The sequence below is a fragment of the Sus scrofa genome, chromosome 14 (genome assembly GCF_054392235.1).
Source record: "Sus scrofa isolate SSC_HxYL_T2T_F1_AM1 chromosome 14, Sscrofa_HxYL_maternal_Yorkshire_Landrace_v2.0, whole genome shotgun sequence".
Taxonomy (NCBI): Eukaryota; Metazoa; Chordata; class Mammalia; order Artiodactyla; family Suidae; genus Sus; species Sus scrofa.
Window position 1 is genome coordinate 21694461 of NC_139396.1, and position 25551 is coordinate 21720011.

The 25551-nt window shown below is 43.8% G+C and overlaps 1 long non-coding RNA gene and 1 other non-coding gene across 3 annotated transcripts in view; both read left to right on the plus strand.

Moving 5' to 3' along the window:
- LOC106505879 (uncharacterized) overlaps positions 1 to 25551 on the plus strand; it is a 127050-nt gene that overhangs the window by 79606 nt on the left and 21893 nt on the right. The window contains exons 3-4 of one of the 2 annotated variants that reach the window (XR_014826385.1): positions 3755 to 3865; positions 24893 to 25266. This is a non-coding gene — a long non-coding RNA (uncharacterized LOC106505879). The remainder of the gene's footprint in view (positions 1 to 3754; positions 3866 to 24892; positions 25267 to 25551) is intronic. The other variant, XR_014826386.1, reaches the window with a different exon arrangement.
- Positions 10114 to 10199, plus strand: LOC146396399 (small nucleolar SNORD12/SNORD106). Its single transcript, XR_014828620.1, has one exon. It is a non-coding gene; the product is annotated as a small nucleolar SNORD12/SNORD106 (small nucleolar RNA).

Consider the following 25551-nt stretch of genomic DNA (forward strand, 5'->3'; position numbering starts at 1 on the left):
ATATAATGGAAGAGTTTAGAGCAGACCAGTGTTCTTGCTAAGAACCACTGAAAAGTCCAGATAAAATGTAAGTCTGTTGAAATGCATTGGCGAGTCAGGAAGCCGCGTCAAGGGAACCATAACTGAAGGGTCAAAATCCTAGCAAGAAGAGAAATGCAGTTAGGTGGGGCAATTTTCCAAGCACTACTTGTTACCCTGGAGATTCTTCCCATTCTTGGTTCTTGAGAGGAACCAGCCGAGAGTTTGGAAAACTCATAGACTTGAGACATAATCATTGGATGTCAGAACCTTCTGTACTGCCGATGTTTGAGAAGGGAGCAGTGTGGGAAGGAGCCCTGCAAAGAACAGCATTTCCTAAACTGTTAAACAGCCTGGGAAGAAGACTAAGATAAATAGCAGGAAGCTGCTGAAAAGCAAAACAGATTTTAGCACATAGCAGGGGGCGTTTAATTTATAAACCAACTCCACCTTTAGTCTAGAGTCAGATCCTCATGTGACATCTCCCCAGAAGCCTGCTTCAGAAATGTAAATTGTTTACCCCAGCAATTGTAATCCACAGACATCTTGCTCAAGGTGGTCCATCCATAGGGATTTTCCTCCAAACAAATACCATAAATCTTCCTTGACTTATGATGCTGTTGCGTTCCGATAAACCCACTGTAAGTTGAAGATGTCAGGAGTTCCCTTGTGGTTCAGTGGGTTAAGAACCTGACTAGTATCCATGAGGATGCAGGTTTGATCCCTGGCCTCACTCAGTGGGTTAAGGGTCTGGTGTTGTCACAAGCTGTGGTGTAGGCTGGCAGCTGCAGCTCTGATTCAACCCCTAGTCCAGGAACTTCCATATGCCGTGGGTGCGGCCCTAAAAAAATATATATATATCATTTAGTAGAAAATAATTGCCATTAATAATCCTAGCCTACTGAGTGTCATAGCTTACCCTCAGCTACCTTAAATGTGCTCAGAATACTTATATCAGTCTACAATTGGGAAAAATCATCTAACAGAAAGCCTATTTAATAAAGTGTTGAATATTTCATGTGATTTATTGAATACTGTACTGAAAGTGAAAAGCAGAATGGCTGTCTGGGAACAGAATGGTTGTGGGTGGATTTGGGGTTTCCCCTCATGTGGCACAGCTGATTGGGAACTGAGGCTGAAGCTGCCCAGCATCACTGGAAAATACTGTCCTGAACATTGCTAGACCCAGATAAAAATAAAAATTCAAAAATTCAGAGTTCCTGTCATGGCACAGCAGAAACGAATCCGACTAGGAACCATGAGGTTGTGGGTTCGATCCCTGGCCTTGCTCAGCGGGTAAGGATCTTGCTCTGTGGGATAGGTCGCAGACTCAGCTCAGATCCCGCATTGCTGTGGCTGTGGCGTAAGCCACCGGCTGTAGCTCTAATCGACCTCTAGCCTGGGAACCTTTATATGCCGAGGGTGCAGCCCTAAAAAGACAAAAAAAAAAAAAATTTTTTTTTTTAAAAAGTAAGGTTTCCATTGAAGGCGTATCATTTTTAAAGTTGAAAAGATTGTAGGTGGAATCATTTAAGTCCGGAACTGTCTGAAGTGTGTTTGGCTGAAAGTCCAATGTTTTGCTTTATTTTCCCTCTGGAAGGGACCTCCCACCCCCAGTAACTGGAAGAAAAATGAGTGACAGGCCAACTGTTTTGACTCCTTTCTTCCTGGTGTTTAAGAGAGAAAACTCAAAACCGTGTGCTTGGCTTCTAAACTTATATTTGAATGAATGTGGGCATGTGGATGTATCTGTGCTGCAACTGAGAAAAATTAATAATGTATTTTTAAGTAAATTTTTAAATTTTAGAATAGTTTTAGATTCACAAGAGTAATTGTGAGGACAGTACAGAGGGTTCCAGTATGCCCCGTACTCAGTGTCAGCTCTTATTAACATCTCACTTTGTTGCAGTATATTTGTCGTAGTCCTCAAACCAATAATGATGTATTATTATTCACTCATGTCCATACATTATTCAGGTTGTATTTGTTTTTATCATACGTTCTTTTTCTGTTCCAGGATCCCATCCAAGCTACCATCTTATACTGGGTCACTGTATTTTCTTAAGCACCCTCTAGGCTGTGGCATTGTCTCAGACTTCCCTTGTTTTTGATGACCTTACCAGTTTTGAAGAGTATTGATCATATATTTTGGGGGATAGCCCCCAATTTCAACTTGTCTGACCTGTTTTCATAATTAGACTGGAATTATGGTTTTGGAGAAAAAAGACCACAGTGGTAAAATGACATTCGCATCACACCAAGGATACATACTATCAACCCGACATATCTCTTTGATATTAATCTTTTATGTTTTTTAAGTTGAAGTATAGTTGATTTATTATGTTGTGTTAGCTACTGATCTAAAACAAAATGATTCATATATATATATTCTTTTTCATTATAGGTTATTACGAGATATTGAATATATTCCCCTGTTCTATACAATAGGGCCTTGTTGTTTATCTCTCTTATATACAGTAGTTTGTATATGCTAAGCCCACCTCTTAGTTTATCCCTCTATTAGTATATATAAAGTAGTATTTTCATGATTGAACTGTTATGACCCTTAAATGAGTTTTGCTGTGCTTGGCACATTGTAAGCGCTCAACTGATATTTATTATCATTACAACTGGCTTATCTGAATTAATAAAGATAACAAGTAGAACTGGTACAAACAGGCTTGGCAAAACCACAACTGACTCATGGCAAGGGCTAAAAGGAGGGCCTATTGGGAGCTGATGTGGAAATATGGCCAGACTGAACCCTCTTAGAATAGTCCTTCACAGAAGGAAGCGGTATGTGTTCAGACATGCTCTCCAGCCAGAGAAGTATTCTCTACACCCTAACCAGCTGCACGAAAGGCAGGGGGCAAGTCCTGGGGAATATCATCCTACACCCACCAAGGCTTTTGGTGTGACTTTGGCTTCACGGCCAACTCAGCTGATGTGACCATGGCTCTTCCTAGAACCTATTACCTCTCTACACTGACATCCGTCATGCTAACCAAACCATTTAGCTGCTTTAAATTCATGTATGTGTGTGAGCCCGACAATTTGGATGCATGTCAGCATCCTAGGTAGTTGCAACACAAGTGTATGACCATCGTGGAGAATCAGTGAAGTTATCTCAAGGGCTGGTTGAATGGAAGACAGTCAAGAGCATGTCTGCTGTAGCTGTTTCGTTTTCTTTCTTTGCATTATAGATGTAAAACATCTATCTATCAAATGATAAAGGCATAAAGTAATTTTCATTCTACTAGAGGATATGGTTTCTGAAATTGTGATCCATTTTGGCTTTTAGATCATATATAGAACTGGAGTTTGTTTGTTTGTTTTCCCATTTTTGTTTTTCTAAATCATGGCAGATGATAAATGAAACATTAGCCCCAAATCCCACAGAGATTTTAATAGTTAAATTTATGGATTCCCATCTGCAACACACTTCATCTGAGGCTGATCAAATATTGTGAAGTGCCTTCAGTAGCACATTAAACAGCAGGTTACAAGAAATCTGTTCCATGGTATGCTTACTCATGTTTTCTGAGAGGAATTCTATCAATTCTAGTTCTAATTCTTGCAGCAACATTGATGCAAGACGATTTTCTTCTTTCCTTGGTCAGATTTGAAAGGTAGATAAACTGCCTGACTGCAATCCACCTAGTCTAATGAATTTGAGGACAGCAGCGCTTATGAGACAGTAATAAGCATCTATTTTCTTTTTCTATTGTCTTGTAAGGTTATCTGTTCCCTTTCCTGTATGTACCAACTACAAACCTGAGGACAGACTTCAAGGGAAAACTTGGAACAATACCCACTTTCTAAAAATACAGAGAGGAAGAGAGAAGAGGTATGGTGCAAGACAATCCTTTATCTAGTGTTTGATCTTTTTTTTTTTTTTTTTTTTTTTTCTCTTTTTAGGGCTGCACTCATGGCACATGGAAGTGCCCAAGCTAGGGGTTGAATTGGAGCCACCTATACCACAGCTCACAGCAAAGCCAGGTCCTTAACCCACTGTGTGAGGCCAGGGATATAACTCTATTCCTCATGGATACTAGTTGGGTTTGTTACTGCTGAACCATGATAGAAACTCCCTGTTTCATCTTTTAAAGTGAAACCTGCTGCCTTTTACAATGGATGTTTGCTCTTTGACCAAGCAGTGGTCTTTTGCAAAATTTAAACTGAATTACAAAAGCACCAGCTGAGGTCAGTTGATGCTGCCCTGCTTTTTTTTTTTTTTTCCCCAGATACTCTATTCCCTTATAAAGGATAAATTCTGCATAAATTGTAATGCTGGAAAGTTACAGACCTGAGATTGGGCATAAGGTCTAGAAAGGTCATTTATGTTACTTACCTTGTCTCCTGGAAATTCTAAGTTCTGTGCTTTATACAAGTCTTAAATAAATCAGAAAACATTCCATTTCCTGCTTTGCATCCACCGTTCTTCTATGACTGGCTACCCCTCCGTTTGCCATGGGAAGCCATTTGTCGTCATATACCAGACAGGTCCTAGCATTTGAGTGCTGTATCTCCTCTTTTCCTGCAGATATTGCTGTGCCAATATCTCCTCTGCTTTATAGAAAGAGCATCACCATAGAGACAAATACATGAGAAGGAAGAAACCCCCCTATTAGCACAAGGCCCTCTGTAGATAACAACCAAGCTCCCTCTTTCCCTTTATAATCATTCTTCAAAGGAAGCTGAACTGCTCCATTTTCCTCTTTCATTTTTACCCTTTGTTTCTAGCTCTGATGCAAAGCTTTTATTCCCACCATTTCACTAAAACTAGAAGTTTAGAGTCTAGAAGTTCTCCAAAGGCTTATATTATTTTTTGCTTAATCTAAACACAGACACACACACACACACCACACACACACACACACACACACACACACACACACACACACTCAAATTTACACATTTGCATTATTTGACATCCCAAGTTAATTCCTGATGCTGATAATTTTCAAATCTGAAACTCCAAACTGTACTTTTATTTTGAGCCCTAGCCCAGTATTCTCTTTCTTGGTGGATCTGAGCATCTTAATTAAACAAGTCTAAAATTTATCTCCGCTCTGCCAAGCCCACGAGACTTGTTCCTTCTGGAATCCATATGGGTAAGTGGTGAGTTGTGTCACATCCCATCTAACACCTAAGGATGATCCTGGGTGCTACCTGCTCCTGGCTTCCCATTTCCATCAGTCACCCAGCCCTCAAGCTCTACCTGGTAAATCTCTTAATGTCACTATCTTGGTTCATGCCCCATCATGTCTTCCCATCCATGTTTTAATATCATTTATAATGATTGTGAAGTCTAACACATAAGAAAATAGCATAAAACTCCAATATATAGTATATTTTCTAAAAGCCATGTAACTAGTATTCAGGTCAAGGAAAAAAACATTCTAGCAATTTAGAAGCCCTTGAATCATCTTTTTTTGGTAACATCCAAAACCATGAGGCTTGTTTTAGGGGGATTGCTTTTCTCCTCTGTTTTATCACCAACAAATGCATCTGTAAGCTGTGGAGTGTGACTTGCCTGTTTATGAGGAAGGTATACTCTTCTATTCCGTGATTTTAAAAAATTATACATGCCCTTTTTTTATTATAATTGATTTACAGTGATCTGTCCATTTCTGTTGTACTGCACAGTGACTCAGTTTTACACATACACACATATATACCACACATATGTATATTTCTCACATTATCTTCCATCATGTTTCGTCACAAGTGATTAGATATATAGTTCCCTGCGCTATACAGCAGGATCCTATTGTCCATCCACTCAAAATGCAAGTTTTCATCTACTGACCCCACACTCCCAATCCATCCCACTCTCTCCCCTCCCCCTTGGCAAACACGAGTCTGCCCATGATCTTTTCTGTTTTGTGGATAGATCATTTGTATCATATTTTAGACTCCACATATAAGTGATATTATATGGTGTTTGTTTTTCTCTTTCGGACTTATTTCACTCAGTATGAGAGTCTCTAATTCCATCCATGTTGCTGCAAATGGCATTATTTTGTCCTTTTTATGGCTGGGTAGTATTCCATTGTGTACATGTACCACATCTTCCTAATCCATTCATCTGTTGATGGGCATTACTATTCTGTGATTTTTATTTTGTTTTAATTTCTCTTTTTTTCTGCACCCACAACAGAAAATTTCCTGGGCCAGGGATTGAACCCACATCACTGCAGTAACCAGAGCTACCTCAGTGATAGGGCTGGATCCTTAACCCACTGAGCCACATGGGAATTCTTGTTTCACTTTTTCATTTACCGCCCATGTTGCTGATCATGTTCAGTGCTATGTATTGCTCCATGACGTGGATATAGATCACTTTTCCCCATTGTTCACTGGGTGGGCATTTAGAGGGTCCTAGTTTTGAGCTAATCATAGGGACCTCACCATAATCCACTCCCAAGTGTTCCATGGTATATTCCTTGGGGTGGGGCGAGTGCCAGTTCCAATTACTTAGCCCATCATTTCCTGGAATGGAGGTATGACATGAATTTGGAAGTGACTTTGCCACACCTATAGACCTCTCTTTTTCCAAATGACTTCCTTCCTTTTGCCTTTCATACCAAGGAACTTGTCAGGAAGCAGATCTGATGATGTCCCTCTTCTATGCAGCATCTCTTCCATGGCTCCTCTTGGTCTTGGACAACATCTAAATTCTCTAACCATGGCATTAGGGTCAGATATCTGTCCACCTTTCCAGACTTCAGTTCTGCCATTTGCCCACCTCAATTCTATCTCTTACCCATACAGAAGTACTTGCAGCTACTGAAACACTATAGGTTTGTGTCAATATCTGGCCCTTTACACATAATTTTTTTTCATTTAAATCAAAGTCTTTAGTAGATCATTCCCTCATCCCCAGCCTGAGTTCATTAAACGTTCCCAGTATTCAAAAGTCACTCTGGTTGTACATCTATTATAGAAGCGATCAGGCAATGTTAGAAGTGTCTTTATACTTAATTTATTCATATCCTGTCTTCTTATTCAAAGGAGTTTACAGAAAAGATACAATAAAAATGGAGCCATAAGTAAGTAAAAATCAGAACAAAGCAAAGCATAGCTAGACTACACAATAAAGATAGGAACATTGGAAATTAGATACACAAGCTTTGAGATTCAGTGTGGCCATTAAAATTTGGTCTGGGGTAGACACTGAGAATCAGAGACCACCAAACAGATGAGTGTCTTCACCACAGAATGAGGGTAGGGGGCTGCATATTTCAGCTCTGCAATCCCCAGTGCCTGGGACCTCCTTGGTACAGTGGATGTTGGGGTGGATACTCAAGGTATTTGTCACCTTTGGGAATTGCAGCCTCATTCATGCACTGTAGAATGAAAAAGTTCAGGCTCACTGGGTCATTTGGAGGGATGAGTGTTATCTACAAGCTGTAGTCATGAACTCAGCTGTCTACAGGGACAATCTGTCATGAGAAATTAGTAAGATGGACTCGGGGTAGGAAATATGAAGCACAAGCAGACCTCTGGTGACAAGGAGAACCCAGGCTCTCTGTGAAGCCGAAGCACACAGCTGCCAAACTATCCAGCTTTCCAATGGAAGTCAAATGCCTGGATATTTTAAATGGGAGATTTTTTTCTGGCTTTTAAAAGTTGGCGATTCATTTTCTAATTCATATTTTAAAAATACTGTGGAGGTCCCCACTGAGTGAGCTAAGCACATCTCAGCGGTAGGCCTCCTGGAATTGACTGGAAAGGAAAACAATAATGGAGAGTATTTATTTTATTTTAGCCTAGTTTATTGTATTTTATTTTATTTTAAAGTATAGTTGATTTGCAATGTTTCTTCAATTTCTGTTGTACAGCATAGTGACCCAGTTACATACAGTTCCCTGTGATGTACAGAAGGGCCCCATTGCCCAACCATTCCAAAGGTGACAGTCTGCATCCCCCAAATCCCTACTAAACATAAAGAAAAAGAAAAGTCAGCTAAAACACCTTTGTGAAACTTAAATATTCACATTTTCCTGTTTTTCTGATTTTTTTTTTTTTTAACATAGTGGACAGAAGAACTCTCGGGTTTAGGAAATTGTGGCGTAATAAGAAATACTTTTTTGGCTGTTGCCACTGCTTCCTGGCACACAGTTCCTAAAACTCTTGGAATCTCTGGAGTGATAAGAATGTCTTGTTTGCTAATGAGGAGACTGGTGGCTGGGGCCCCCCAGATAGCTTTAAAATGAGGGCTTATCTCCAGAAAGACAAAGCCTTGATTAGAAGGTTGGCAATTTTAGTCCTAACCTCGGACCTCCCTCTAGAGAAGGGAGAGAGAGTGAAGAAAAATTAATCATCAGTGGCCAGTGACTTAACCAAGCATGATCATGTAATGAAACCTCCATTAAAATCCCTAAACAGTGGGATTCGGGGAGACCCTAGATTGATGAATGTGCAGATGTGCTGGGAGGGTGGTGCTTTCAGAGAGTGTATAGAAGCTCCGCCCCCTCCCCCATACCTTGCCCACATGTTGCTTCCCCTAACTGCTCCTGGGTTGTACCGTTCATAATACATTCGTTTCCAAAGTTCTGTGAGCCACTCTAAGCCAATGACCAAACCTGAAAGGGGGGCAGTGGTGGGGACTCCTGACATAGTAGCCAAGTTGGACAGAAATGTGGGCATTCCAGGCTTCTACTACTTTTGACCAGTAAGACTCAGCCTTTAAACGTGTGGGCTCTAAGCTAACTCTGGGTAGTTAGTGCCAGAATGGAATTGAAGTAGGACACCCAACAGGGGACTGAGTGGAGAGTTAGAAAACTGAGTGTGGGTGTGAAAAAAAAAAAAAACCATTTGGTGTCACATGTGTTGTGAGTAAAAACAGACCATTGAAGTATCGGAAGCTGCCTTTTAATAACTGCTCTCACTGAGCCAGAAGGACCAGCAGGTGGAAAATAAGTTGTTTTGAGACCAACATGGGGTCATAAACTAGGCGTTCATGACCACTCTCTGAGAGGCTGCCATGCACAGAGGCTGAATATCTCAGGGATAAAAGTCTTATATTCATCTCCTGAAAACCGCACTCCCTTCTTTCAAACCATTCACTACATCCTGTTCACATTACATGGACCAACAGAATTTACCCTACTGTTTATTTGCCCTTTAAACTTGACTTGGGAATTTTTACCTCTAGCTAGCAAGAAGAGATCTTAATCTGATTTCTCTTGGGAAAATGCACTAAGACAGAGGATACCAATGTTCCTTTTTTTACTATGCAGCCCAAGATGTTAAACACCTTTTAATCAACACTTTCTCATTTCCCAGTTTCACCATAGCAGTCTCATCCATGAGAATAATGTAAAGGTTTCTCAGAATACTTATTATTTACTCAGTACACCAAACAATTGTCATCCTATAGGCTGCTTTAAATTTTGTTTATTGGTTAAATTGCTGTAGCACGTGATTCTTAAATCCTTAAATTCTAGAAACTAAAGCTTGAGGAAAAGGAGGATGTGTTTTACACTACACTATTTAAATGTAGAACAAAATAAGCTTGGAGGGTAAATTGGCAACAAAAACAATCCCTTAGAAAGTAAAGGAAGGAGTTCCCATTGTAGCTCAATGGAAAAGAATCTGATTAGGAACCATGAGGTTGCCGATTCGATCCCTGGCCTCGCTTAGGGGGTTAAGGATCCAGCGTTGCAGTGAGCTACGGTTGTAGGTCACAAAGGTGGCTTGGATCTGGCTGTGGCTGTGGTGTAGGCCAGCAGCTGTAGCTCCGATTTGACCCCTAGCCTGTGAATCTCCATATGCCGTGGGCGAAGCCCTAAAAAAAAAGAAAAGAAAGAAAGTAAAGGAAAATGCCAGGTCAGGAGACAACTCTAACTCTAACAAGGCAGGGGTTATTTTAGCACAACCATCTGAGGCCTTCAAATCACCACCGGCTCTGGGGGTGGGAACTATGCCTCCCCACCCTTGCCCAACCCTCACTCCCTCCCTCTTCAGGATGAGGAGTGGTTAATGAGGGACTTTGTGATGGAACTCAGCTTTCAAATGGATTAATCTTGGCTCTGCCCATCATGCCATAATCCCGTTTGCATATATCCCTGATAGGTATCCAAAGACCCATAAATAATGACTTCACTTTTTTCCGCATCAGATTGACAATGCTGATGTCTTTGAGTACTTGCCAGTTAAAAAATTATTTTAGGAAAGCATCACCACAAATCATGGAATTTTCATCATCACAAGTGCTATTCAAATTCTTCCAATTTTTGTAACCTTTATTTGAGATGCAAACATTTGATTTGGTTGTATTACTGCCAAAAAGTATGCATGGAAAACAAAATAAAGTGATCTTTGAAAAACAAAAAGATATCCAAAGTTCCTGGGTTTAAGGCTCTTTTGCCCCCCAGGGCTCTTGTAAGTTCCAATGTGACCCAATGGTACCTCCTCTTCTCCCACCACTCCATTTGCTGGGCCCTGTACCTTCAAGCTCTCCTTTGTCCTTTGCTCTTACATTTGGACAATTGCCTGTCTTCCAGGTATACCATCCTCACCACAGGCATCTCAAGATGATGCTGGGGTTTTGTTTTTGTTTTTGTTCTGTTTTGCATTCTTATGTGCTGTCTCCTTTAAGACCAGGAAATGGAGTTGATTCCTCTTCCTCCTATTACTCCTTCCAAATTGTCCCTAACCCAAACCCCTTGATATTCAAGGATGTCCTCCATCTGTCTCTCTGCCATCCTCTACTATTGCTTACTGCCACTATCACCCTAGTCGTTGAAGACATGAGATCCAGCCACACTTTTGTGCCCTACTGTATTCTGGTGATCATTCGCAGAGGGGTCACCCACCCCATAGGTGACAAGAGTGGTCATAGGTCACAGTTTCTCTAGAATAGCCTCAGTTTAGGTCTGTTGTTCTGGCATGAGTATTACTGACACCCCTAAAGATTGTCCTCAAAAGTGTTCAGGGTGGGACAATAAACTGTATCAGTCACCTTCTGAAGGGACTGGATATCACCTTTTTGTCACTTTTTCATCTTTATCTACTTTCTTCTGCTGCTTTTTAAGCCTCGTTCACTTTCTAACTTCCTCATTTCAGCCAGTTACTCCTCCATCATGTACTGGACTGTATGTTCTCCAGTACATAAAATCTTGACTCTGAGAATCCCAAAATACGAAGACCGATATCCATTCTTTCATGTTCAAAACAGTTTAACTTCACGGAGACCATCCAATTAATACTCTCCTCACCTTCCTCCATGATTTCCCATTACATCAACTCCCTTGATAGTCTGCATTATAGCTACCTGCTGAAACCCTAACTTGCTTCAACTTAAGTATCGTTCTTCTTTCCATCTCTATCCAAGTAGAATTTGACTATAAAACCATTACTCTACCAGACGGACTGGTTTTATCCTAAATCATGGCCACAGACCCCAAATGGCCATGAATCCTGTGAATCAATCCTGTTTAGCTCCTTTCATCAGCAGTTTGCCACTGTTCAGGCAACTGCTCAATAGAACTTACCCCATCTGAGCAAGAGAAAGAAAATAGACGGAAAAAAAGTGACCTGAAGGACCATACCACAAAGATCCAACATTCATATTATTGGATTCCAAGCAAGAGAGGAGAGCATGAAAGTGAAAGGCTACTCTAAGAAATAACAGTTAAAATTACTCAACATGTGTCAGGAGACACAAGCCTATAGATTCGAGAAGCTGAACAATCCCCAAATAAGATAAACACAGAAAAATCCATGCCAAAGCATATCATCATTAAGCTTCTGAAATCTAAACACACATACAGATAAATGACACATTGCCTATAGGATGACACCAATTCAATGACAGTGGGTTTCTCATCAGAAACCATAGAGGCCAGAAGGAAGCGCTATAACATTTTTCTTAAGAAAAAAGAACTGGTGTTCCCATCGTGGCGCAGTGGTTAACGAATCTGACTAGGAACCATGGGGTTGTGGGTTCCATCCCTGGCCTTGCTCAGTGGGTTAAGGACCCGACGTTGCCGTGAGCTGTGGTGTAGGTCGCAGACGCGGCTCAGATCCCGTGTTGCTGTGGCTCTGGTGTAGGCCGGCGGCTATAGCTCCTGTTGGACCCCTAGCCTGGGAACCTCCATATGCTGCAGGAGCGGCCCTAGAAAAGGCGAAGAGACAAAAAAATAAAAAATAAAAAAGAACTATCATCTGTGAATGCTAAATCCAACAAAACTATCCTTTAGGAATGAAGGAAAAAATAAAGACCTTTTCCTATAAAGGGGATGTGTCAGAATTTGTCTCTAGAAGATCTGTCCTGAGAGATTGCTAAATGCACTTCTTCAAACAGAAAGGAAAAGCTAAAAGAAAGAGTCTAGGAGCATTAGGGTGGTGGAAGGAAAAATAGAAAGAGCAGAAATATGGGTTACACAAACTATATTATGGGTTGTGATTATAAAATTTGCTCATGAGGTGTTTGTTCCTATATGATTCAACTTCCAGGTATGACAAATCCTGTCAAACAAGGAATAGAAGGGAACTTCCTTAATTTGTTAAAAAGCCTCTAGATGGGAAGAATAAATTAAAATATAAGGATTGGAGGAGTTCCTGTTTTGGCTCAGAGGAAATGTATCTGACTAGTATCCATGAGGATATTGGTTCAATCCCTGGCCTTGCTCAGTGGGTAAAGGATCTGGCATTGCCATGAGCTGTGGTGTAGGCCGAAGACACGGCTTGGACCTCACATTGCTGTGGCCGTGGTGTAGGCTGGCAGCTGCAGCTTTGGATTCAATCCCTAGCCTGGGAACTTCCATATGCTACAGGTATGGCCCTAAAAAAAAAAAAAAAAAAAAAAAAAAAAAAAAAAAAAAAATGGGGGGGATTGAAAAGAAAAGATAAAACTCTCACTTTTCATAGATTATGTGATTACAAATGAAATGCGGAGAATGTAGTTATAGACACACCTTTTTATAACTTCCGTAAGAAAATTCAGTAAGGGTGCTAGATACAAATGAATACTCAGAAATCACCTACCTTTTATATTTCCCTACCCGTGATTATAAAATACGCTCTTAAAATGTCAGTAATTGTGGCGATGAAAACTAAGTCTAACAAAACCAGGCAAGAACTTTAGGGAAATAACCAGAAGATTGTATTAAGCATCCTTTAAATAAATGGAGACCCATCTCATGTTCACGAGCTCAGGAGTCTCTAAAGTCATATTTGATGAGCGAAGCAGGCATGACACACCACCTGATCCTCAGGATAAAGATAAAAACAGAGGAGGTAAAAGGACCTCAGTGGGAGCGAGGCTTCCACACTTCACTTGAAGTGGTAAAATAGAAGGTCTAATGTTACCCACTTTAAAAACTGCCTTTCTCAACACCATGTTCCCTTCATTATTTCTTCAATTCTCTTTGTCATTTCACAGCACCACTTCTTAAGACACTTTCTCCCCTCCACTTAGCATCATTTCCTTTGCCCTCACATGGCTCCACCAAAATTGGTCTTTTCAAGATCATTTGCAATTCTGGCAAGGGTAGCAAACAACTGATACTTTCCCGAAGTGTCTCCCGTAATCAAAGGCATTTTCCTGTCAGCTGTCTCTGATGTCAGGATTATTCAGAATCTTTATTTTCTGAGTCACCCTCCCTCATTGCCTTTGGTGCTCTGACAATAGAGCTATAATAGCTTTACGCCTTAAAGCACAAACACTCTTACTATCTCATACCCCGGCTGGCATTTTATTATCTGTAACTATTTGTTAAAACAGTTGAAACACTTGCGATTAAAGCCTGCTCACATCTGCTGAAGCCTCAGCTTTGACACATCACTGGAATCTGTCAGTGGTGTGAGGAATGACAGCTTTGCCCTTTAAATTCCAAAGGCAGAGAACCAAAGTACAAATTCTCACTGTATATGGAATGAACTCTTACCAGAGTTAAGCTTTGTCCTACTTTCTCTCTTACATTTTTTGATGTTATGCAAAATAATGGCAAATGTAGACACGGAGCAAAAATTAGTCTTTTTATTTATTCTTATGTTGACAGCACTTTGAACTGAACTTGGAGAATTTTGAGTTCAGTTTCAATTTGTAAAAGTGCACATCTGAGTGCCAAACAACCTCCAGTCACATGAGGGTTATCTGAAGCCCAGGAATCCTGTTCGTACCCAGCACTCATTTTTTCAAGTTGAAAAATAAAAGAAAGTAGAAGTGAAGAGATATGCGTATGAAAAGAGTGCGTTGTGTGTTGTGTGTGTGTGGGGGGGGACTGACAGTGGGAGAGATCCACAGAGGTAAAGGGAGAATGATGAGCAGGCAAATGAGGTAAGAGACCCTCCTCGGTGGCTGGCACAATGGATGGGTTTGGATCACTTATCACCAAATCCACAGAGAAGGTGATAGATAGGCTAAGCAGATGGATGATGTGGTGAGCCACTCGGCACTGTAACGCTTTCTCATTTTGCTGCATGAATCATCAGTGCCAGCTCTGCCCATCTTAGGGAGTTTACCATCGTGATGGAGAACAAATCGTGATGGAGAACAACGACCAGATGAGAACTGCGCTGGCCACTGCACGTTCATTAGCCTGCAAGAACTGCTAAGAGAGCCACCGAACATCAGAGCTAACACCCACCGCACTCCTTCTATCACCTGCCACGCTTCACACCTGCTACATTAATCTTCCCAGAACATGGCTTTGATCATGTTACATCCTGGCTCCAAAATATGCCACGGCTCTCCACTCTCTGCAGAACACAAGCTCCCTCTATGAGTGTGCTCAGGCTGCTATAACCACAGACTGTGCTATAACCACAGGCTGCTATAACCACAGATTAAATAAAACATTTTTATAGTCCCCTAGGTCTGGAGGCTGGAACTCCAAGATGAAGGTGTCAGCAGGCTTGTTTTTTTGTTTTGTTTTGTTTTGTTTGTTTTTTTTGTTTGTTTGTTTGTTTTTTTTTTTTAAAGAACATGAGGGATAATCTTTTCCAGCCCTCTCACCCAGATTCTGGTGGTTTGCAGGCAACCTTTGTTGTTCCTTGGCTTGTGGATGCATCACCCTGCTCTGTGCCTTCAGCACCACACGTGGGCTGCTCTTTCTCTGTGTGTCTGTCTCTGTGTCCAAATTTATCCTTTGTATGAGGACATCAGTAGTGTTGAATTAGGGCCTACCTTAATGATTTCATCCGAACTTGACTGCATCGGCAAAGACCCTGATTCCAAGGATGGTCACTCTCTGAGGTACTGGGGGTTAGGACTTCAATGTCTCTTTTTGGGGACACCCAGTTCTGATCATAGCACTCTTCTAGTTTAGCAATCAAGACTGTCTACTACCTTCTCCGACCTTCCTTTGCCATCTGTATTCCAGACTCCAAGTTCCTTTCTGACCATGCCCATTCTGGCCAGACTGCTCAGATACTATCTTGCCTGGGAGACTCTGTCTTCCTTCTCAGGTCTGTCCATCCTTTAAGACCTAACTAAATGGATTTTATGGAGGTTTTCCTAGGTTCCTCCAAACCGTGGTAATACATGTGAGCTAATTGAACATGCTTTGGCATATACCATAGTTCAGGAACTATTCAGATTTGCTTGCAATTCTTCTCTCTTGCAGGGTTCTACCACCCCTCTAATTGGGCAAGGAAGACCTTTGCTCCAGGTGTGCATGGAATGAGGTGTCCACAGAGCCAAGAGAATGAGATATTGCATCACCTTCTAGACTCATTTTCCTGCCCCTAAATAGCCCACAGTCTGCTCCCAAGTCCCACCCTCCTGAGAACAGACCTCCCCACCAGGGTCTTACCCCAGGCCTGACAGTGACCAAGGGATGCTAGAAGGGGTGAAGAGAGCATGGATGTAGCCAGAGACATTCATGGGAGGCCCTCATGGTGCAGAACAGAGCCAACCAAGGGGAAAGGAGGGCTGTGATTGCATTCCCAGGCTGGAAGCTGATCTTCTCAAGTCAATGCATCCAAGAAAAGAGAATTCTAGATTCCAGTCTGGTCTTCCCAGTCACAGTGGAGGTATATTTGTCAAGGTGGAGGAATAGAACATGCTAGTCAGCGGTTTATAAGCTTGATGGATAACTTTGAAATATTTAGCCTAGGAGTTACTGATGTGGCTCGGTGGTAATGAACCCAAATAGTATCCATGAGGACATGGGTTCGATCCCTGGCCTCGCTTAGTGGGTTAAGGATCTGGTGTCGCCATGAACTGTGGTGTAGGTTGCAGACTCAGCTTGGATCCTGCGTTGCTGTGGCTGTGGCTATGGCATAAGCTGGCAGCTGTAGCTCTGATTCGACTCCTAGCCTGGGAACTTCCATATGCTGCAGGTTCGGCCCTAAAAATTAAAAAAAAAAAAAAATAGCCTATTTTACACAAGCCTCCATTTGTACTTTTACTCCTGGTCCAGCAAAAGTTAGGGGTGGGCCTGATTCAGATAACCCTCTCCATCCTGTGTTTGATAGGGAATGCCAGCCTTTTCCTTTTAAGATGAGGGCAAGCTTAAGTCAGTCCCTCCTGAGACGTCAACATTCTTTTTCAATGTTCCTGTTTTGTCCTGATATTATCCTTGCTCTGCTTTCTTATTTTGTTCTGATGATAGTAAAATGTTTCCATGGGAGTCAAAAGTCGTTCCAACAAGAAGACTTAGAATGAACCAGTGAGACAAGGGTCATGGATCCCAACACACACTTTCACAGTCAAAACTTCTCCTGTAAAGGAAGAAGAACTGTGGTTCAGGTGAAGGGCTTCGTGGGGTGAGAGCAGATGGCGTCTCTCCATGGCCAGGCTTTAGTCTTCCCAGATGCACCTGCTCATCCTCCACATGGGAAGAAATGCCCACGCTTTCCCACAGACGCTTTCACTGAAAGATCTGCTGGTGATGGGGTGTGGGTAGGAAATGCCTCAATGATAAGGAAGCTATTGCCACTCTGTGTGAGAAGAGGAAAGGATTGCCCATGGGCAGGTATATCATGACCCTGAATCTATTTGGACAATTTCAAAGGTAGATGAGATGCCTGAAAATTAACATGAAGGGCATATGACAAAAGTCATTTGGTCAGATATAAACACATCTTGATTTTTCCTTTCTGCAGCTGGCTTTTCCTTCCTCTCACCCCAGTGCCCCATTCACCTGGGAGAGCAGACAAGTCTTCCCAGTGATTCACACCCCCTTCTGGTTTCCACAGGCATCCTGCCTGAAGGCTGGACCCCACATCCCCCACCCACGGACATAATGAATGAATTACCATTTCCCTCAGTGGCACATCCTTCACAGCTAAATTCACTTCACTTTCAAAAATTAATTTGGGCAAAAGCCATCCTCTTTCACCTTTTCTTCTCTCTTGTTTCCTCTTTGATATCTCATCCAAATGCTTCAGCAAAAGCTTTATTTTTTTTTTCTCTTTCTATTCCATCCTATTTGTAGACCAAAATTTTACTCCTATCATGGTTTAGGAAGACCAGTACACCCATTTAGAATCTTAGGAATGGAAAAATATCTGCTTTTGTATATTTGGTACAAAATGTGCCCTGATCTTGTTCTCCATGGCTGGTTCTGTGCTAGTTAAATGGCAACTTCATTTCATTGAGAAGCACATAGAGTCCTGGGGCTATTTTACAAGAGTTGCTTGCCAGTCAATAGCTAAGTAGATGTTATGATTCTTTTTTACAATGCAGCCTTAATGTAAGGGGTTTTGAAATAACAATACAAGGAAGGTGATGAAGAACCATCCATCACTAAGTCAGGGGTTTTCAATCTGAGGAAAATAGACTTCCAGGTATCTGAGAAATGATAAGCAAAAATTTTAGAGTAGGAATACATATTAATCACAACTTTTACTTTATGTAGCAGAAATCAAAATTTGCCCAGTCAATATCCACTGCTCTTTTCTTTCTTAGCCACAGAACCCTTATCTTGTGGGGAATAACAATGAGTCCAATTACAAAATCCAATTTTTTCCACCTCCACTACAAGTTGATATGGCTGTGCCTGAATTCTAGCCACTGAGATTTAAGCAGGAGCTATTGAGTGGGGCTTCCAGGAAAGCTTTATTTATTTATTTATTTATTGTCTTTTTACTACTTCACCTGTGGTGTATGGAAGTTCCCAGGCTAGGGGTCAAATCAAAGCTGTAGCTTCTGGCCTGTGCCACAGCCACAGCAAGGCCAGATCCGAGCCACATCTGCGACCTACACCACAGCTCATGGCAACAGCAGATCTTGAACCCACTGAGTGAGGCTAGGGATCAAACCTGTGTCCTCATGGATACTAGTTGGATTCATTACCACTGAGCCACAATGGGAATTCCCAGGAAAGCATCTTAAATAAAGGAAGAAAGCCAGACATACTCCTTCTTGCCCTTTCACCTTTTTCCTTCTTCCTGCCTGGAAGGTAGACACGATGGCTATGCTCCAGCAGTCATAATGGACCAAGAGGTAGCTTTGCAGTTGGAAGCCACTCATGAAGGATGGTGAAATGGAACTTTAGAAGGAGCCTGGGACTGCCTTCTTTAAACTTTTTTTATGCAAGATAAAAATAACCCCTATCTTCTTTAAGCTGCTGACAGATGACTTCTGTTTTACGGAGTTCAGTCTAATCCTAGCTGATGTGCTCCACTGCCCGCAAGTGTAACAAATATCATGTTATTTTTCTAAATCAATGAGAAATGAATTTTAAGCCCCACTAAGCCAACTGGTTAGCAATCCAGTCTCAGCTAAGCACAGGAGAATATCAAGCATATCTCTGGGCTTCCTGTTATGCCCAGAAAATGTGGTGAAACTTCTGATATTTGGCTCAGCAGGGTGGTTGCTAAGATGACCAGCCAGAAGGAAGCAGAAATTGCTCCAGAGCTTCTGAGCTTGGTATTGACCCAGAGGCCATGGGCCAGGCATGCAACCACAGCAGCCCAATCAAGGACCCCTGCAGCCATGGCTTTTGTTCCCACTGGTCCTCATGGGTTTCATAAGAGCTACAGCGTTGACCGTCACCACCTCCTTGATTCCCGTAACTCACAACCTTCCCTAGAATCAGGGGGTCCCTTCACCCTCAGGCCAGTGCTCTGCCTCTGCGCCTCCGAGTGCTCCCCTTTCCCTCCCTTTCTGCAGGATGTTGCACTGTCACCCCTGGGGACAGGGCCACTTTCTTGAGGGTGGCCTGGGGAAGGAGATGCTCACCCTGATAAGGGGCTTTTCTTACCTCATCCAGTTCACTTGCATGTGAACTTCTCCTGGAAGAGGGCACCCCTTTCTCCAGATTTACAAGCCAAGAAGGTACAGCTAAAGCATGAGGAATCAGCTCTGTCTTGAGATTCTGATATCTCAGAAATTTCACAGACGTCCACACCAGCATCCCCAAAATATGTTGTTCTTGTATCCATAGAATATAGGATGATTCAAAAGGTAAAAAGCATAGAAAATGAAAAGATGAAATAAGGACAGAATGGAAGGGAAAGTGGAAAACCAACAAGGCTTAACATGGAAGGATAATCGATCTTGACGAGGGAGATGGAAGGAAATCAGTACCGATGGGGTGGGTATATAGCTCATGCCTCCGTATGTTTGAAAATAGCAGCGCGCCTTGTGAGAATAATGGTCTCAATGAAAAGACAGCATGTGTGAGTGACTGTCTTTTAAGTGAAAATTATTACAGATTTGACTATATCCCAGTTATGTAAAAAAGGTAGACATAGCACGTAAACAGATAGCTGACCTCGTGCAATCTGAAGTCAGGGACAAAGAGGAGTTTGATGTGAATAATACAGGCGTGACCTTCCTTACACAAATCTAGCACTGGCCTCTCATTTAAAATTTATAAAGATGTTTTACTTGCCAAATATTTTAAGCCACTTCTGAGTCTAGGCATGGGGTATATCAGTCCCCATTTCTAATCATGCAAATGCAATCAACCAGATTGCATTCAGAACACTCTGCCTCTGCTTCCCCATCTGTAAAATGGCCATGGAGGCACTTGCCTCTGCCCCTACAGGGGTTTAATCAGCATCAGTGATTTAATGCACGTCAGGCTTGGTGAAGCAAGAGAGCCACAGAGACAGGCTTTGTTGTCACTGCTGTTACATGAATGATGACTGTCTGGGGCCCCGGGTGTAAATGAACTCACAGGGGTCACGTTGTGACAGGCTGGCTCCCTGGCACTTTTTACCTGGCACTTGCACCTGCCTGGGGACCAGGTGATGGAGTTCAGGCTTGTTTGGGTTTGCAGCAGGTAATGATAGTTTCACCGCTCCTTGTGTTGTTGAATTGAGCTGGGTTTGGGGCGTTCACCATCTGATTAATTTGCCCTTCTGAATCACTCCCCTGCCTAGAGAACTGAGAATCAAGTCTGAAACATTAGAAATTTGAATCATTTTTTTTTTTTTCCCAGCAAAGCTATCCAATGGCCTTATTTTCTCTAAGTGTTACCTGCAGTCACACTGAAAGGAAGCTCAACTGGGGTCCTTCTGAGTCAACCACTTCATCCTTTTATTTCTTTTCAGGCTACTGTATTTCTTTAAAAAAAAAAAAAAAAAGGAAATCAGTCAATGGAATAAGCTTGCGAGCACAATGCACTGGAAGTTGGCAAGGAAAGTCATGGATGAGTCAGGAAATTATCTTAACCTTGTGCTTTTGGATGAGGGAGAAATACATTCAAAGAGAACACACTTGATGTCCGCACACTGAGTCTGAGCTGTCAGCCTCAATGGATGCTGGGGTCCTGAGACGACGTGAGAAGAGGCTTGATGAGCTGCAGGGGGTGGGGGGGGCCGGGGCTGCCAGGAATGTCCCCTCCTCCTCACCCCACAGTCTTCCCTCGTGGTGTCTGCTGCCTCCTGACCACAGGAGTGTGTCCAAAGGCAGAGACTCAGAGTCTGCCAGGCTGTAGAACATTTTAACAGGACAGGATAGGAGGTTGTAGAAAGACCTGGCTTCTCTGGGCTCAGGTCTACTGTGATCTGGAAATCACTCAGTAGATTCTGGGCTTCTTTTTCCTCATCCCACCTGCACAAGGAGAAGTCTTCCTTTCCTGGGACCATAGAGTGTGCATTTCACTCCAGGCAAAGGGCTGTGCTGCATTCAGCCTGGAGGCATCCAGGGCCTGTGGATGTTGCAGGTTGCAAGGTGGGAATGAGAGCGTAATTGGAGTCTGATGATCCAGTGAGTAGTCAAGTCTTACTTGTTTACAATGTCAGGCAGTAGGATGCACTGGAAAAGGATAAAGGAAGCATAGCAGAGACAGAAGCCAAACTGGAGAATCCTCTTTAGCAGAAGTTGCAAATGCCCTGCCCACAGCCCCTGACTCAGTCCTGAGTTTCTCTGGATGCTGGAGTGACCAGGCCACAGCGAGGAGAGGGCTGGAAGTGCCCTGGAGTTAGCACCCCCACTACCACCCTGGGAACTAGCTTCCACTGATAAGTGACAGGATCCAGTGGACAACTGCTTGGGAATGACTTAGAAGCAGGTGTTCCAGAAGATTCCCCAGAGGGATTGTACCCCAGGTAACCTACTCAGTAATCCACCCTCCAACCAGGCATAAAGCCTTAACAACTGGCTCTCCAAAAAACCACAAATGCCCATATTTGTAGACTTTGCTGGTTTCTATGATGCAAATGCTCCCACCCTGGCTGAATTTGAGATGGCTGCTGTGTCAGCACCACGCTAGGGGTTTGGCAGCCTCAGGAGCCGGCTGATAGGAAAACAGGCTAAAATAGGGAGCAAGCAGTGTGAGTAGTGCTATTGCTTTGATACAATTTATATAATTGCATGTTGATATAACAATTTTTAATAATAGCTACTGGCTTGCAACAACTGGCTTGCAAAACCCTGAAAATTTCACAAGCAGGCTCCCTGCTTTCTTACCATCCCCTCTGTCTTCACTCCCCTGTGTACCCCGGGGCGTTTCCTTTTCTTTTCTTATTTTTTCATTTTAGGGTTGTACTTCACAGCATATGGAAGTTCCCACCCTAGAGGTCAAAATCAGCTGCCGTTCTACGCCACAGCCACAGCAAAGTGGGATCCAAGCAGCAGCTTGCAGCAACACCAGATCCTTAACCCACTGATCGAGGCCAGGGATCAAACCTGCATCCTCAAGTATACCAGTCAGGTTCTTACCCACTGAGCCCCAATGCGAACTCCCTGTTTCCTTAATCAATGACTCACACTAGTACCCTGCCCCAGGGTTTGCTTTAGAAGGAGAAGGAATCCCCCACCAAGCCCCCATGGCTGCTTCGTCCCCACTTAGGCCAAGCTGACCTCAGACTTGGGCCTCAGTCCTGGAATTCTGCTGTCTTCCTGGCCAGGACTCTCCATAGTCCCTTTGTGTGACTCCCTCATCTCCAGAGACAGAGCAGAGGGACCCATCCCCGCTCTCTGCTTCTGTCTCTTCTTCCTCGAAACAGGGTGATCCTTTGTCCTTCTGATGGGCTGGGTACCATCCTGGGCACCACTCCCTCTCTTCCCCCTCGTAGTCACTAGTGCTGCCACAAATCCCTGCAACTAGGTGATGTCGGCGGGTGAGTGTGTATATGTGTGAGTGTGTGTGAGTGTGTATGAATGCATACCTTGTGAACATATTTGAACACATATGAGTCTGTGCACAAGGGAATATATAAGTGTGTATCTGAGTTTGTGCACGTGTGAGTGTGGGTGTATTTGTGAGGGTAGGTTGTGTGTATATGAGTGTGTGTGCGCATATATGTGTGTTTGTGCAACCATCTGCCTGCATATGTGTGAATGCATGTGTATATGAGTGTGTATGAGTGTGCCTGAGTGTGTATGTGTGTGTGCTATCAGCATCTCTTGCCTCTTTCTCTGGTTACAGAGTGCCATTTTTGTTTGGGGCTCCACCCTCACATCACACCCCATGTGGTTCCTGCAGAGCTGCAGGTGAAGTGGCCTGAGCCCACCAGGGCAGAGAAGGGAGAGGGGGCATGAGGGCTGGATTGACTGACATCCCACAGTAGCTGGTTCCCTGGAACAGGGGGCATGGGTGGGGTTTCTGCCCTAAGGGATGCGGAGTCTCCAATGGAGAGTGTAAGGCACAGTATCCTTGTGGAACTTGCTGCTCAGGAGAGGGGAGAGCGGGGCATAGTTAGGAGCTGCTTCGCACCAGTTAAGCAGATGGAGAGAACAGTGCAGCTGTGCTAGGCCAAGAGCAGCAGTTCTGCAGAAGGGGAGGAACACTAGGATGTGTCCCCCGCTTCCCAAGGCCCTCAGGGTCCCAGGAACCTGGGCTCATGCAGAACCTGCCAAGTGAGACACGGTTGTGGATGGCATCTGAGAGGGCTAAGAGTTGAGAAATGTTGCCCATGGTGGGTGGGGGTTTGACTTCTCTGGGGATACAGTAGAGGTTGAGGATGGGACCACGGGACGCTAGATCCCATGTGGCTCCTCAGTGTTCCCCTGCCCGTCCTGTCTCGGGAATAGGATGCATTTCACACTTTCTCCAAGTTCAGGATTCCAGGGACCTCAGAAGTCCCAAACCCAGGGGAGCCTGGAGCTAGTTCCACTGCTCCCTGCAATGAGACAGGAGGGTCCCCCCAGTGCATGTGGTCCATGGACCTGGCTTCGTAAGATGCAGGTGTCTTGAGCAAGGATCCCCTTTACCTGCCCTTCGGCAGGTTGTGGAGAGGCAAGCAGGCAGCTTTGAGAGCAGCAATGGCAGAGGCCAGAGGGGAGTGTCTCATCCTGTACCTGAGCCACCTGTGTCACCTGTACTGTCCTGGCTCAGAGCTACCCCATCTAGTCCCCAGGCCCTTCCTGGGATGTGTGCTTCCTAATGCCTTTTCTTTGTTTGTTTGTTTTTTGCCTTTTTTTTTAGGTCCTCCCCCAAAACATATGGAGGTTCCCAGGATAGGGGTCCAATCAGAGCTACAGCTGCCAGCCTACACCACACCCACAGCAACGCAGGATCCAAGCTGCATCTGCCACATACATCACAGCTCATGGCAACGCCAGATCCTTAACCCACTGAGCGAGGACAGGGACTGAACCTGCAACCTTATGGTTCCTAGTCAGATTTGTTTCCGCTGCACCACAATGGGAACTCCCTAATGCCGTTTTATAAGTGCCTTTCCTGCTTGACTCAGCGAGGGTGAGGAGAGTAGTTTACAAACACAGGCTCCACTGGATAACAGCATTGTGGGGGGCACCTGTTGTCCCATCACGCAACACACTCCTGGCTTGTGGGCAAAGGGTGGGTTAGGTCTCAGTCACTCCAGTACGACTGAGGGAGGAGCAGGAGGCTGGGCTGTTGCTAAGAGACAGAACCTACAAGGACACCAACTCAGCAAGATGATTTCTCCAAATCTGGGTACTAAACCCATCCAAGACAGGGGGGATACACAGAACAAAGAATTCCACCGAATCCAAGAATCACATGATGCCTCATCTTATTATCACAAGCGATGTATCTTGAGCTCTTTTTGTGTGCCAGTCACGTGACATAGCATCCCTGAACCATGACAGCCCCTGGAAAACTAATAAAAAAGCCAGGAGTGTCTCCAGGATCCAGACGATGCCCCCTAACTTAGGTGACTTCCGGCACATGAAGGTAACAAAGTAACAGGCTGGTGGGTGAGGAAGGCAGGCATCGATTAAGTGCACGCCCCAATCCAGAGTCACGAGGGGGAGGGGCACAGGAATCTGCATTTTAACCACCACCCCAGAGGGCTGGTGGCACACCTCTTTGGAGAGCCACGGCCTTTCATAGAAAGTGTGATCACTGTTGGGAAACCTGGTTTCATTTTTACCTCTGTTGTCCGCAATGGCTTTCTAAGAGATGCTCGCTTTGGGTTCCTGCCCACCTGACCTGGGAGGGTATCCCCCAGCCACGCCACCTGCAGCACTTTGGGGGTGCTCGCAGACCCCTCGTCAGCCTTGCCTGCCCTGGTCTGAGTGTTTGTCTCACAGGGGCTGCTCGGTTGTGAGAGAACCTTGACGAAAGCAGCGTGTCCTTGAACACGTTTCCAGTTGTCCAGAATCAATTTCGGTGAACCCGCGGGTGAGTTGTGAGAGATGCTCCGTGTGGACCAGCACACAGAAGAGCTCGGCCGAAAACTGATCACACCGTGGATCACACCGTTTGTTTTGTTCCCAAAGTGAAAGGAACAGAACATACAGGTGGACAAACCTGCAGGGGCAGCTGTGTCATTTCAAAAACAAGCCCTTCCTGACACATTCAAGTACTCGATGACTGTGACTTCCAGGGATTATTTTGCTCTATTTCTGTTTGTCAGAGCTCCGTTCTCAGGATTGAAAACATGCCTCCGAACCTGCCTTCTCCGGTAAGGGAATAGTTGATGGGGAAGAAAACACATTTTAAATGTGTATGTTATCTGCACTTTCCAGATGGTCAGGCATCAACACCAGGTCTCCGTATTAGGGAGACTGGGCTGCATCTCCTTCTCTTTGTCTGAAGCCTCATCGCTTTAGTGCACACAAGATACCTCTGTAGTCTCTGCTGTCTTTCTTCTCCATGTGCTTTGTCTTCAATTTTCTGTTCTGTTTCATTTCCAATTTCCTCTCCCAGCTCCCTCTGGCCACTGTGTCTGGCATCTTTGGCACCCCAA